Source organism: Arachis hypogaea, chromosome 4 (genome assembly GCF_003086295.3).
Source record: "Arachis hypogaea cultivar Tifrunner chromosome 4, arahy.Tifrunner.gnm2.J5K5, whole genome shotgun sequence".
In the NCBI taxonomy this organism is placed as follows: Eukaryota; Viridiplantae; Streptophyta; class Magnoliopsida; order Fabales; family Fabaceae; genus Arachis; species Arachis hypogaea.
Window position 1 is genome coordinate 69,609,830 of NC_092039.1, and position 16,246 is coordinate 69,626,075.

The 16,246-nt window shown below is 39.4% G+C and overlaps 1 non-coding gene across 1 annotated transcript; it reads right to left on the reverse strand.

The window, feature by feature from the left end:
* Positions 1-5,505: 5,505 nt before the first annotated feature.
* Positions 5,506-5,609, reverse strand: LOC112799368 (small nucleolar RNA R71). The gene has a single exon (XR_003200946.1). It is a non-coding gene; the product is annotated as a small nucleolar RNA R71 (small nucleolar RNA).
* Between the last annotated feature and the right edge of the window lie 10,637 nt (positions 5,610-16,246).

Sequence of the window (16,246 nt, forward strand, 5' to 3'; positions counted from 1 at the left end):
ACATGAGGAATGCTCCCAAAAACCCCAATAATGATCCGTATGCTAAGACCTATAATCAGGGGTGGAGAAATCACCCAAATTTAGGGTAGAGAGAACACCCTTAGAGCCCACAATTTAATATAATAATTTCAATAACCACCTGTTTCAGTCATCTCAGTAAGCAACTGCTCAGTCTCAGAAGAATACTGATCTGTAATCACTAATGTTAAGTTAATGAAATTGATCAGAGGACTACTAATAGCCTTCCTGGTAATACAATTCCAAATCCAAGAGTGGAGTGCCAGGCTATCACCTAGATGAGTGGACAAGTGGCACGTACGAAAGCACAAGTTACTAAGGAGCCGGTTGAAAAAGAAGCTCCAGAGCAGACTGAAGACACAATAGTACACGCCCCTCCTAGGCGTGCAGACAACCCTTTTTCAGTTACTCTTGACACACATCCGACATTGTCTAAGGCTCCTGAATACAAGCCTAAGATGCCATATCATTAGAGACTTTAAAACGAGACCAAGGACAAGTAGTTTTCAAAGTTCTTGGAAGTTTTTAGAAAGTTACAAATCAATATTCCTTTTGCTGAGGCTTTGGAGTAAATGCCTCTCTATGTGAAATTCATGAAGGAGTTATTGTCAAAGAAGAAGCTTTTAAAGGGAGATGAGACAGAGATCTTGACTAAGGAATGTAGTTCCATAATTTAGAATAACTTGCCAAGGAAGATGCTAGATCCTGGGAGCATTCAACTTCCATGTACCAACGGGAGCACCACCTTTGAGAAAGCCCTATGTGATCTAGGTGCAAGCATAAATCTAATGGAGAATGTTTTAGTCAACATGGGTAAGTTCTTCCTCCCAGCGGATTTTGTGATTCTAGACACGAGGGAGGATAAGAATGCCCCTATAATCCTAGGAAGAGCATTCCTTGCCACTGAGAGAGCTCTGATTGATGTGGAAGAAGTTGAATTAGTGCTTAGAGTGCATAATGGGCAACTGGTCTTTCATGTATTCGAAGATGTATATCCATCAGGTGAAGAAGAGAGGTGCATACAGACTAAGCTTATTGATCCAAACCTTCAAGAACCTCTGACGATGCACAACAGAGTCTGCAGCTCAAACCTCCTTTGGTGACAATCAACAAAATTCCCCCTGACATCAAACCTCCTTTATTGGGCTTCTTGCTGTCTTGACTTAGCTTAAAGAGCCTTATGAGCTCAGCACCACTTGTTTTGAGATGAACTCTTGGTTTCCTTGATGTCCAAGATCGGCATGGTATAATTCTTCTAGTATTCAGATCCTTGAATATGATAATATTACCATTCTGCCCCTTGTCTCTAACATGACAAAAATGCCTTCCTAAGCAGGTATCATCCCTCCCTCTTCAAAAAGATTCGTTTTCGAATCTTCAATGAAAAGCTATTTGAAGAACGAAAGATTGAGGTTTAGAAGTTATAATAAATTCTCATTGCCAGTATAGTTTCTAAACCAAGCAATCAACCTTTCTTACAAACTTTTTGGTTGTCACAAGTAACAAACCCAATAAAATTTATAAACCAAAGTATTCAAACCTCGGGTCGTCTTCTCAAGGAATTGCAGGGAAGTATGACTTATTATTGGTTATGGAAAATAGTATTTTAGGTTTTGAAAGGGTTTTTGAACAATAGAAATAGATTACAGAAATTAATAAATTAATAACTAATAAAACTCTTGGCAAGTTATGAAAACTGGAAGTCCTATCCTAGTTATCCTTATCAATGGTGATGAGAATTATACTTTTGCTCCCACTAAGTCAACCTCTAACTATGAAGGTCAGTTAAGTGGATAAATTAATTTAACACCTAAAGTCCTAGTCAACTCTTTAAGGAAAAACTAGAGTTATAGGAATCCAAATTAATCAGTAAGAATAATAATTATCAATCACGATGAGTTTGATAACTCAAGAGTTACCAATTAATCAACCAAAGCCAATAGTAAATAATCTAAATTAAAAATAAGGAAAAACAATCATGAGTCTGAAATATCTCAAATTATATTTAAATAAAGATGTCAATTCTAACATGGACAAGTCATAAATCAAATTGGAAAGACAAATAAAAAGGACATTGAACCTGTAATTGAAGAAGATGAAAATATTCCGAAGTCCTTTAAGAGGAGTCGTTGATGGTGTTTTTGTGGAAAAACGAATTTCCAACACACAAATCCAACCGGCAAGTGTACCGGGTCGCATCAAGTAGTAATAACTCACAAGAGTGAGGTCGATCCCACAGGGATTGATGGATCAAGCAACTTTAGTAGGTGATTAGTTTAGTCAAGCTAACATTGATGAGTGAGAATTGTGGCAGCAGAATGTAAATAGCAGTGAATTTAAATTGCAGAATGTAAATAGGCAGGAAGCTTAAAGAACAAGCAATGTAAATTGCAGAAACTTAAAGGACAAGAAACGTAAATTGCTTGAATCTTAAATGGGTCAGTGATGCCAAGGCATCTTAGGCTAGTTTCACTAACCTTTTTCTGTTAGTTTTAGTTGTTTTATGCACTTTCTTGAGCTTAAAGTAACCAAGAATGGTTAAATGAATAACAAAGAAATGAACCATCCAAACAGTATGATTTTGATGCAAATTTCATGAGTTTTTAGTTATATTACTTGAATGCTATGAATGGAAGATTTCTCATGAAACTTTGCAAGACTTTGATGCAGTTGTTTGGATGATTTCAGGGAAGAAGAGGTTAGGCAAGGAAGCAACAAAATCAATAAAGGAAGCTTGAATATCACATGTGGAGTTTAAGCTCCAGTTTAAGCAAGTTTAAGCTCCAGTTTAAGCTCCAGTTTAAGCAAGTTTAACCTTAAACTGGAGCTTAAACGCCAAAATCATGAAAGCTGAGGAATGCTGAAACTGGCGTTTAACCTCCAGTTTAACCTTAAACTGGAAGTTAAACGCCAGAATGAGAATTGCACCAAGGAGCATTTCCACGTTTAAGCTCTAGTTTAACCTTAAACTGGAGCTTAAACGTGTTCGACCAGAATTTTCCTCCAGGGAACCATTTCCACGTTTAAGCTCCAGTTTAAGGTTAAACTGGAGCTTAAACGTGTTCGACATTTCACCCTCCAGGAAGCATTCCACGTTTAAGCTCCAGTTTAACCTTAAACTGGAGCTTAAACGTGTTCGACCCAATTTCTCCTCCAGGGTTGCAATCTTCATTTCCACGTTTAAGCTTCAGTTTAACCTTAAACTGAAGCTTAAACGTGTTCGACAATTCCACCATCCAGGATTGCCTTCTTCCATTTCCACGTTTAAGCTTCAGTTTGACCTTAAACTGAAGCTTAAACGTGCTTGAATTATATCACCTCCAGGAGTGTCCAACGTTTAAGTTGCAGTTTAAGCTTAAACTGCAACTTAAACGCCACTTTGTGAAAGGGTTTCTGGGCCAAAGATATTGCAGTTTAAGTTAGTATTTGAGCACAAACATTGACTTAAACATACTCTGGTATGAAACCCAATTGAATATCATGGTTTATGGGATTGGGCCTGAAGAATTGATGAGTCTGGAATTTCAATTTGTTGAGTCATGTGTCATTACTTGATTATCACTAAGTTGGCTCAATGAATGTTACAGAATTGGATCAGCAGCCTCATCAGGATTATGGATCATAAACCCAAAGCAAAAGGAAATCAAGGAAAGGCCTCAAAGCCCAAGAAACACAACAGAAGCTCAATCTAGAAAGTGTATAAATAGGATAGAATTTAAGTTAGAGAGAGGGGGACTAGAGACTTTTGGATCATTTTCTAGTTTTACTTTGTGTAATTGAATTCAGAGCTATGACTGACTAAACCCCTTTCATTGGGTTAGGGAGCTCTATTGTAATTCAATGAATCAATAATACTTTTTATCTTCTTCTTCAATCTTTTCTCTTGAATTTTGTTAGAAAGCTTCTCGATCTAATTCCATTGGTTAGTTGTCTTGGGAAAGAAACTATCCATAATTGGAATCCTTCGGAACCTTGGGAAAGGAATGGAGGATTCATGCTAGAGAAGCTTTCTCACAGTGAATTGGATTGGGGTTTGGATGGATATTGTGACATGTAATCCTACCAAATTGTGGTTCATGAAACTGTGTGGTATAATCAGTGATCGAGCATCATCTCTTCTTATGAACATTTAAACCAAGGGATTGGGAATTTGTTTGTTTTTAGAGAGAATTGGTGAGCCAAGGAATTGGGATCCAATCATATAAGATTGCCAAGCAAAATTCAATGAATGCATTGGTTGAGGAAGGGATAAAAATGTTTTGATTCGGAGATCTCAATATCTCCTGAAACCCAATGAATTCCCCATTTCTGATCTACACTTTCTCTTTACATTCTGCAATTAATTTCATGTAATCACCCCGATCCCTTTTTAATTTCAGCACTTTAACTTCTCGCTCTTTAATTCATGCAATTTAACATTCCGCAATTCTCATCTAAATCTTGATTCCGCTCAACTAGAACAAACTTCTAATCCGAATTGCTCATTCAACCAATCCTTGTGGGATTCGACCTCACTCTATTGTGAGTTTTTACTTGACGATAACCGGTGCACTTGCCGGAAGGAATTTTTGCCGATTGTGCAATTTCCTAAATCGTAGCTATCAAGTTTATGGCTATCAAGTTTATGGCGCCGTTGCCGGGGATTGGTTTTCGATTGACAATTCTCAAATTGGAAGTTAACTAGATTGAGCATTTTTCTTGTTTTGTTAATTTAGTTCAAGTTACTTTTTGAATTTTAAATTTCTGCACTCTGTTATTTGCTTTCTTTCTTTATGGCCTTAAATTCAAGCAACTAACTCACTGACCCACTAACTATTTGAATTAATTCCTCAACTGCTCTAACCATACTCTTCCATTAACCAAGAGTATTTCACTTGCTTGTTGCCTGTGCTGTGTTCTTGTATGACAGGTAGGAGAGGAAAGACATCAACTCCTCCATATACCGAACCAGAGAGGACCCTTCATAAACTTAGAAGGGAAGCAAGAGGGAAGAGAGTACTGGGACAAGAAGAATCTGAAGGAGAATCTGAGGATAATTTTGAGGAAGCTCTAGATCTCAACATGGATAGAGAAGTTCACAACCATGAGAGAGCTGATGGAAACAATGCCATTCCCGAGAGGAGGGTTCTTGGTTCATACATAAACCCAACCTCTGGGAATTGTGGTAGCAGCATTCAGAAACCACCCATTCAGGCCAACAATTTTGAACTCAAACCACAGCTAATATCACTGGTGGAGGATCATTGTTCATTTGGTGGGAGTGCTAATGAAGATCCAAACCAACATCTCACAAAATTCCTGAGAATTTGTGACACTGTGAAGTCCAATGGAGTCCAGGAAGATGCCTACAAACTGCTCTTGTTCCCATTTTCACTTAGGGACAAGGCAGTTAAGTGGCTGGAATCATTCCCAAGGGGGAGCCTAACAACCTGGGATGAGGTGGAAAGCAAGTTTCTGGCACGTTTCTACCCCCCACAAAAGGTCAATAGGCTTCGATCTGAGGTTCAGACTTTTAGACAACAAGATGGTGAAACTCTCTACGAGGCATGGGAGAGGTTCAAGGATTTGACAAGGAAATGCCCACCAGACATGTTCCATGACTGGGTGCAATTGCATATTTTCTATGATGGACTTTCTTATGAATCAAGGAAGACTGTAGACCATTCATCAGGAGGTTCATTGAACAGGAAGAAGACTGTAGAAGAAGCCATTGAAGTGATTGAGACAGTGGCTGAGAATGAGTACTACTATGCTTCAGAGAGACACAACACTAAGGGAGTCATGGAGCTGAACCATGTTGATACAATTTTAGCCCAAAATAAGGTGTTTGCCAAGCAACTAGCAGAGCTCACCAGGAACTTAAAAACAAATCAAGTGGCCGCAATACACGCACAAGATCAAGAGGAAGTAAGCAATGAAGGAAGTGATTGGGAAGAGGCCAACTATGTGGGAAATCAACAAAGGCAACCATATGATCCACATTCCAACACTTACAACCCAGGCTGGAAAAACCACCCAAACTTTGGGTGGGGAAACCAGCAAACCCAACCACAAAACCACAAACCTTATAACCCCAACCAACATAACAATTCCACATACCAAAACCCCAACCAAAGATCATACCAAGCCACACAAAACACTTACTCCCAACCACCATATCATGGCCAAAATAATCAACCTGCCCAACCTAATCCGAACCAACAATTTCAAGATCAATTAAACAGGATAGAAGGAATGCTTGCAACCATGGGTCAAGACATAACCGAATTGAAAGCCTTTAAGGAAGAAGTAAATTCTAACTTGCAAAACCAAGGAGCTGCCATCCAGAAGCTAGAAAATCAAATTGGGTATTTGTCTAAGCAAAACCCTGGGCCAAGCGTTTCTCATGCTGCCAAGGCTATTGCAAGGGAAGAATGTAAGGCCATAACCCTCAGAAGTGGAAAGAAGCTAGAGGAGATCTCAAAGGAAACCACAGAGGATGAAGCAAAGGAAAATGTGAGAGACAATGAACAGGGGCAATCTTTTACACCGTCTGCAATAAAAGAAAAAGAAAAAGAGGTCCTGAAACCTTATACACCCAAAGCACCATATCCTCAATGTTTGATGAAAAGTGAAAAGGATGGCCAATTCTCCAGATTCTTGGAGATTTTCAAGAAGCTTCAAATCAACATTCCGTTTGCTGAGGCAATAGAGCAAATGCCACTCTATGCAAAATTCTTAAAGGAATTAATGACCAATAAGAGAAGCTGGAGAAATGAGGAAACTGTGTTGTTGACTGAAGAATGCAGTGCCATCATTCAACACAAATTGCCTCAGAAATTGAAGGATCCAGGCAGTTTCCAAATCCCCTGCATCATAGGAGAAGTCATGGTGGAGAAGGCCTTGTGTGACTTAGGGGCCAGTATCAATTTGATGTCTCTAACAATGATGAGAAGAATGAAGATTGAGGAAGCCAAACCAACAAGAATGGCACTCCAATTGGCAGATCGAACTTTTAAATTCCCTCATGGGATAGTTGAGGATTTGTTGGTGAAAGTGGGAGATTTTATATTTCCCGCCGATTTTGTGGTGTTAGATATGGAGGAAGAAGCCAAGGCTTCGATAATCCTGGGAAGACCCTTCCTGGCTACTGCTGGAGCCATCATAGATGTCCAAAAGGGTGAACTCACTCTTAGACTACATGATGAGCAGTTGGTGTTTAACGTATTCAAGGCAATGAGCTATCCATCAGAATCACTAAAGGAATGCATGAGGGTGGATGTAGTGGACATTGCAGTACAAGAAACCTTTGAGGAAACAACAAAGGAAGTGGCAGAGGAGGAGTTCACCAAGGATATTAAAGTTAGTGACATCAAGGCCGCTGAAACAACCATGCCAAGCATGCCAGAGAGAGTGAAAGAAGAGAAGGAAGCACCAAAACTTGAGCTCAAAGCATTGCCCCCTAATCTCAAGTATGCATACTTGGGTAGTGATGAGAGCCATCCTGTTATCATTAGCTCTGCCCTGAGCCAAGAACAGGAAGAAGAATTGATCAAGGTGCTACAAACTCATCAAGATGCCATTGGATGGACCCTAGCTGATTTGAAGGGGATAAGTTCATCCATCTGCATGCATAAAATCTTGTTAGAAGAGGATGCTAGACCCTCCATTCAAGCTCAGAGAAGATTGAATCCCGTCATGAAAGAAGTGGTACAAAAGGAGGTCATGAAGTTATGGCAGGCAGGGGTAATCTACCCCATTTCTGATAGCCCATGGGTTAGTCCCATCCATGTAGTTCCCAAGAAAGGTGGCATAACTGTGGTGCCAAATGAGAGGAATGAACTCATACCCACAAGAACTGTCACTGGGTGGAGGATGTGCATAGACTACAGGAAGCTCAATGAAGCCACCAGAAAAGATCATTTCCCACTCCCATTCATGGATCAGATGCTTGAAAGGCTTGCAGGACATGCTTACTATTGCTTTCTGGATGGATACTCAGGCTATAATCAGATAGTAGTTGATCCAAGAGATCAAGAGAAAACATCATTTGTTTGTCCATATGGAGTTTTTGCTTATAGACGCATGCCCTTTGGATTGTGCAATGCACCTGCCACTTTCCAAAGATGCATGCTGTCCATTTTTTCGGACATGATTGAAAAATTTATTGAGGTTTTCATGGATGATTTTTCTGTGTTTGGAGATTCTTTTCCTAGCTGCCTACACCACCTTGCCTTGGTGCTTAAGAGATGCTAAGAGACCAACCTAGTATTAAACTGGGAAAAGTGTCATTTCATGGTCACAGAAGGAATAGTCCTTGGCCACAAAATCTCTAATAGAGGCATTGAGGTGGATAGAGCTAAGGTGGAACTCATTGAAAAACTACCTCCACCAAGTAATGTCAAGGCAATTAGGAGTTTATTGGGACACGCTGGTTTTTACAGAAGGTTTATTAGAGACTTTTCTAAAATAGCCAAACCTTTGAGTAACTTGCTTGTCTCTGATACACCCTTTGTATTTGATAAAAATTGCATGCTAGCCTATGAACTTTTGAAGCAAAAACTTTCCTCTGCACCTATCATTGCCCCACCTGATTGGAACTTACCTTTTGAACTGATGTGTGATGCATCAGACCTTGCTATTGGGGCAGTGTTATGACAAAGGAAAGACAATTTGGTACATGTGATTTATTATGCCAGTAAAGTCTTGAATGATAACCAAAGGAATTACACAACCACTGAAAAATAACTCTTGGCAATAGTCTTTGCATTTGACAAATTTAGATCCTATCTCATTGGATCTAAAGTCATTGTCTTCACTGATCATTCAGCTTTAAAATACTTACTTGCTAAACAAGAATCCAAACCAAGACTTATTAGATGGGTTCTTCTGTTGTAGGAATTTGACATTGAAATCAAAGACAAGAAGGGTGTAGAGAACAAGGTGGCAGACCATTTATCAAGGATACCATGTGAAGAAGGAAGCACACAAAGCACACATATAAATGAGTGCTTTCCTGATGAACAACTCATGGTAATTCACAAAGCACCCTGGTTTGCAGACATAGCAAACTTCAAGGCCACTGGGAGTTTGCCGTTGGAATTTAACAAGCATCAAAGGAAGAAATTGGTAAATGATGCCAAATACTTCATCTGGGACGAACCATACTTGTTCAAAAAATGTTCGGATGGCATACTCAGAAGATGCATATCAGAGGAAGAAGGAAGGGAAGTCCTATGGGACTGCCATGGCTCCACTTATGGAGAACATTTTGCAGGAGAAAGAACAGCAGCTAAGGTGTTGCAGTGTGGTTTTTATTGGCCCACTATCTTCAAAGATGCAAAGGAACTAGTGAAGCACTGCCATGAATGCCAGAAAGTGGGGAACCTGCCAAGAAGAAATGAAATGCCACAACAATTCATTCTGGAACTTGAATTGTTTGATGTATGGGGGATAGATTTCATGGGACCCTTTCCCACCTCATACTCAAATAATTACATTCTTGTGGCAGTAGACTATGTCTCCAAATGGGTTGAAGCAATAGCAACTCCAACCAATGATAATAAGGTAGTCATGAACTTCCTCAGAAAACACATTTTTTGCCGTTTTGGGGTTCCAAGAGCAATCATCAGTGATGGAGGAAGCCACTTCTGCAACAAACCATTAGAGGCATTGCTTCTAAAATATGGAGTCAAACACAAGGTAGCCACACCATACCATCCACAGACAAGTGGGCAAGCCGAAATATCTAATAGGGAACTCAAAAGAATCCTGGAAAAGACTGTGGGAACTTCAAGGAAGGACTGGTCGATTAAGCTAGATGATGCTCTTTGGGCATATAGGACAGCTTTCAAAACACCAATTGGAATGTCTCCTTACCAACTAGTATATGGAAAAGCTTGCCATTTGCCACTGGAGTTGGAGCACAAGGCATTCTGGGCCTTGAAACTCTTGAACTTGGACAGCAAAGCTGCTGGAGAAAGAAGGATGTTGCAAATTCAAGAGTTGGAAGAATTCAGAGCTGAAGCTTATGAGAATGCCAAAATTTACAAAGAAAGAGCAAAGAAGAAGCATGACAGCAACATAGCCCCAAGGAAATTTGAAGAGGGACAAAAAGTATTGCTCTACAATTCTAGGCTGAAGCTATTTCCAGGGAAGCTAAAATCAAGGTGGTCTGGACCATTCCTTGTCACCAAGGTCTCCCAATATGGACAAGTAGAAATCATGGAAGAAAAGTCACAACGAACCTTCACTGTGAATGGTCAAAGACTCAAACATTACTTGGGAGAAGTGGAGGAGAAGGACAAGGTTAAATATCACCTCAACTGAGGAAGCTGACCGTCAAGCTAATGACGTTAAAGAAGCGCTTGTTGGGAGGCAACCCAACCTGAGGTAATACTCCTTTTGCTGTTTCTTTTATTTGTTTCAATAAAAAGGTGAAGTAGTTCTGTGCATTGCAAAGAATTAAGTTTGGTGTTTCACACCAAACAATGAATTCGTGGATCAATAATTCAAAGGGGAATGTGTGACTCTAAGTTTGGTGTTCCACCATACAGATCAACTGAACACAACAACCTTTGAATTATATGAAAGGAACAACCATTCTAAGCAATCACAGAAATGCTTAAAATCCTTAGCAGCAACTTCATTCCAAGGAGAATTCAAGGATTCAAAGAGCAGAAGAGTAAGTAGGAGACTAAGTTTGGTGTTCACACACCAACTTAAGACTCAGACACTTGCCCATACATAGTTGAGCTAACCACTCAAGTGCTTGAGAAGCAAGCAACTTCATCACTCTTTGCAAGAAAGGAAACAAGGATCTTAGAAAGAACATGAAGCAACAACTAGGAGAAGAATGAGAAATCAAATTGTTTCCTGGCAACAAAGAGAAAACAAGAAATTTCACAAGGTGGTGTTGTTCCTTGACCATTCTTTAAAAGGCAAACAAAAGCATGCTTGTTCTGGTTTAAACTGTAATTGTTGAATCTTTTTGGAATGTGAAGTTTCTAGTATGTTTGTCTGTTTACTGATTTGAATAAAGTGAATGCCTAGATGTTTGGATATAACTTCACCTTCTTAAACAAATGCTTGCCATGCTTGTTCTGTTTCCAAAAATAAAAGAAAAGTTTGAACAAAAGTAACTTGGCTCAATTAGTGACAAATCAAGTAGAATTAAGTGGTGGTATGCATGCTTGATTGTTTAGTCAGCTCACTGGAAATTGAGTGTAGAATTGTCATTTTTGTGTAGAAGTTTGAATACTGTCTATGGATCTTGATGAATAAATGTCTTTGGCCATGAAAAAGAAAGAAAAAGAAGAAGAAAAAGCCACTGAAAAAGGGCAACCAAAAAGAAAAAAAAATTGAGAAAATAAGCTAGGCACCAATGGTTTGAACTTTTGAGACAAATGCCTGTGGTGTTTATGTATTAAGGATATGCTTGGATGAATAGGTTCTGAGGAGTGTTTCAACACTTGGTAACTTAGGTTAACTAACCCGGGATTATCAACCAAAAGTCCATTATCAAGAGCAACCTAAATACAAAACATTTAGTCACACAAAGAGGTGCTGGGCACCAATGTCTCAAGAAGAAATGTGAACTAAAATGCCTGTAGTGGATATGTGTAGTGCACTGATAAGAAAAAGAAAATGCCAAAGGTTTGTGCAACACATGACACTGAGCAAACAAGGAGCAAAGGAGCTCTAAGAAAAAGAAAAACAAAGAAGGGAAAAGTGCCAAAGTCATAAGAATAACAAGAGGCCATAGCAGTGTTTGATGGATGCAATGGAAAAGTGATAATCTTACCTGATACGAATGAAAAAGTGATGCTGCAACTTTCTGCATAAAACCCTTCTGATGAACTTCAAATGCTTGCTAATATAGCCAATGTAATTGCTTTCTGTTTCATACTTTCTTCTCAAATAACTCAGGACTTGCTTAGGGACAAGCAAGTATTAAGTTTGGTGTTGTGATGCCAAGGCATCTTAGGCTAGTTTCACTAACCTTTTTCTGTTAGTTTTAGTTGTTTTATGCACTTTCTTGAGCTTAAAGTAACCAAGAATGGTTAAATGAATAACAAAGAAATGAACCATCCAAACAGTATGATTTTGATGCAAATTTCATGAGTTTTTAGTTATATTACTTGAATGCTATGAATGGAAGATTTCTCATGAAATTTTGCAAGACTTTGATGCAGTTGTTTGGATGATTTCAGGGAAGAAGAGGTTAGGCAAGGAAGCAACAAAATCAATAAAGGAAGCTTGAATATCACATGTGGAGTTTAAGCTCCAGTTTAAGCAAGTTTAAGCTCCAGTTTAAGCTCCAGTTTAAGCAAGTTTAACCTTAAACTGGAGCTTAAACGCCAAAATCATGAAAGCTGAGGAATGCTGAAACTGGCGTTTAACCTCCAGTTTAACCTTAAACTGGAAGTTAAACGCCAGAATGAGAATTGCACCAAGGAGCATTTCCACGTTTAAGCTCCAGTTTAACCTTAAACTGGAGCTTAAACGTGTTCGACCAGAATTTTCCTCCAGGGAACCATTTCCACGTTTAAGCTCCAGTTTAAGGTTAAACTGGAGCTTAAACGTGTTCGACATTTCACCCTCCAGGAAGCATTCCACGTTTAAGCTCCAGTTTAACCTTAAACTGGAGCTTAAACGTGTTCGACCCAATTTCTCCTCCAGGGTTGCAATCTTCATTTCCACGTTTAAGCTTCAGTTTAACCTTAAACTGAAGCTTAAACGTGTTCGACAATTCCACCATCCAGGATTGCCTTCTTCCATTTCCACGTTTAAGCTTTAGTTTGACCTTAAACTGAAGCTTAAACGTGCTTGAATTATATCACCTCCAGGAGTGTCCAACATTTAAGTTGTAGTTTAAGCTTAAACTGCAACTTAAACGCCACTTTGTGAAAGGGTTTCTGGGCCAAAGATATTGCAGTTTAAGTTAGTATTTGAGCACAAACATTGACTTAAACATACTCTGGTATGAAACCCAATTGAATATCATGGTTTATGGGATTGGGCCTGAAGAATTGATGAGTCTGGAATTTCAATTTGTTGAGTCATGTGTCATTACTTGTTTATCACTAAGTTGGCTCAATGAATGTTACAGAATTGGATCAGCAGCCTCATCAGGATTATGAATCATAAACCCAAAGCAAAAGGAAATCAAGGAAAGGCCTCAAAGCCCAAGAAACACAACAGAAGCTCAATCTAGAAAGTGTATAAATAGGATAGAATTTAAGTTAGAGAGAGGGGGACTAGAGACTTTTGGATCATTTTCTAGTTTTACTTTGTGTAATTGAATTCAGAGCTATGACTGACTAAACCCCTTTCATTGGGTTAGGGAGCTCTATTGTAATTCAATGAATCAATAATACTTTTTATCTTCTTCTTCAATCTTTTCTCTTGAATTTTGTTAGAAAGCTTCTCGATCTAATTCCATTGGTTAGTTGTCTTGGGAAAGAAACTATCCATAATTGGAATCCTTCGGAACCTTGGGAAAGGAATGGAGGATTCATGCTAGAGAAGCTTTCTCACAGTGAATTGGATTGGGGTTTGGATGGATATTGTGACATGTAATCCTACCAAATTGTGGTTCATGAAACTGTGTGGTATAATCAGTGATCGAGCATCATCTCTTCTTATGAACATTTAAACCAAGGGATTGGGAATTTGTTTGTTTTTAGAGAGAATTGGTGAGCCAAGGAATTGGGATCCAATCATATAAGATTGCCAAGCAAAATTCAATGAATGCATTGGTTGAGGAAGGGATAAAAATGTTTTGATTCGGAGATCTCAATATCTCCTGAAACCCAATGAATTCCCCATTTCTGATCTACACTTTCTCTTTACATTCTGCAATTAATTTCATGCAATCACCCCGATCCCTTTTTAATTTCAGCACTTTAACTTCTCGCTCTTTAATTCATGCAATTTAACATTCCGCAATTCTCATCTAAATCTTGATTCCGCTCAACTAGAACAAACTTCTAATCCGAATTGCTCATTCAACCAATCCTTGTGGGATCCGACCTCACTCTATTGTGAGTTTTTACTTGACGATAACCGGTGCACTTGCCGGAAGGAATTTTTGCCGATTGTGCAATTTCCTAAATCGTAGCTATCAAGTTTATGGCTATCAGTCAGGGATGTGGGATTGCAGAAATTAATCAAGTTAAAAATAAATTGCAACAAGTAGAAGAGTAGAGAATTGATTCAATTGAAGTAGATCTTAACAGAAAAGTAAAAATGCCTTGAAGAGTAAACAGAGAAATACTGGTGCTTAATTTGCAGCAAAACAAGTGCTTAAGTTGCAGCAATTAAAAATTGGGTTCAAGATCTCAGGAGTAAAAGAGACTAGATAACAAGTCTAGATCTCAAATCCTTCCTTGATTCAACAAGAACAGTTTGCAGCATAAAGAAGAAAAATGAATTGCAGAATTAAAGAGAAGATGAAGCAGTATGTGAATTTCAATTATGTAGAAAAAGTAAACAAGAGATCTCAAGGTGAGATTGAAACAGAATTTCTTCAATTCTCTACCCAAGATTTAAAGCAGAAAAGAAAACTTAAAGGAGAGAGCTATCTATTCCTAATGTTCCCTATTGGAGCCGGCCTCCCTCACAAAGATGGAAATGATGCCTTATATAGGCTTTACAAAATAAAATTGAAATGAAATTAAAACAAATTACAAAAATGAAAATCCTAATTTAATTGATCCATGTGCCTTTGAGTGATGATGTGGGCTTTGCTTGCTTTGGATTTGAGGAGAAATGGGTTTGGTTGGCCTTGATGTAATTTGGAGAGGAATTGAATTTAAATGAAATTTTGGTTGATATTTGGCCCATGTTGCTCCCAGGAGGCTGCCCTGCCCTTGTGGAGGGCAGGGCAGGATTTGGTGCGTGCGGCCATGGTGCGGGCGTGGTGCGTTGGTGTGTGCTGCAGGAGGCTGCCCTGCCCTCGCGGAGTTTGGTGCCTTGGTGCGCTGCTGGTGCTGCCGAATGATGCTTTGGTGCGCCAGAATGGTGCGCTGGCTGTGCCACAACAAAATGCTGCCCTGCCCTCGCGGAGGGCAGGGCAGTGTTTCCAAATTGAAGTCCCGTGTTCGAGACTTGGCCGATGCACACGCTACTTCTTTTCCTTGGTTTATTTTTTTTTCTTATTTTTGGCCCTTAAAGATGCCTTTCGTTCCTGCCTCAATTGTACGCCAAATATAGATTGCTATGTATCGTTGGAAAGCTCTGAATGTCAGCTTTCCAACGCAACTGGAAGCACATCAATTGGACGTCTGTAGCTCAAGTTATAGCCCTTTGAAGGAGGCATGGTCATGCTGTGAGTGCCCAGATTTTACCTTAGCGAAATTCTTGCTTCCAACCTCAATGTGCATCACGATTCTGCCCAGCCCTTGGCAAGGGCAGGGCAGTGTGCGTGCTGGTTATTTTCCTCTTTAATTTGGTCATGGGCCACGCTTTTAAAAGCATGGCCTAAGGCTCCAAAGTGTGCTCCAACTTCAAAGTGTGTCTCAAAGCTCTTTTTTTCTCCTTTTTTGTGCTTCTTTGCTTCTTTTTCTTCTTATTTCCTACAAGATTTATAAAATTAAAATATCAAGAAAATATATCATTTAAGTACAAAAGCATTCAATATTTAAGCACAAATTATCAATTTCTTGTATGAAAAGCATAGAAAAATAGGTATATGATGACATGTCATCAGTCGTAATCTTAATCTTAAGAGAGAGGAGAAAGCCTCTCTCTCTAAAAGCTACATCTAAATCCTAAAACTATGTATGAATCCAGTATTCAGTCTCTAATCCCCATGTCTCTTTGAATGGATGGATTCCTCCATTTATAATCCTTCAATCTGTGTTCTCTGGGCTTGGATCTGGGCCAAAAGGGCGCAAAAATCGCTGAGGATGACTTCTGCAAATTCTACAGATTGCGTAAGTCACGCGTCCGCGTGGGTCACACGGTCGCATTATCTGGAGTGTTGCTCTTCCACACGGTTGCGTCAGTCATGCGCCAGCGTCAGTTGTGTTTTGCAGGTAACGCGTTCACCTCATCTATGTGCTCGCGTCGATTCTCTTTTGCACGAACCATGCGTTCGCGTCGTCCATGCAGACGCGTCACTGGCAGTTCCTTCCAAGGACTTCAATTGTGCTTTCCTTCCATTTTTGTATGTTTCCTTTCCATCCTTTAAGTCATTTATGCCCTATAAAACCTGAAAGTACTCAACACACAAATCACGGCATCG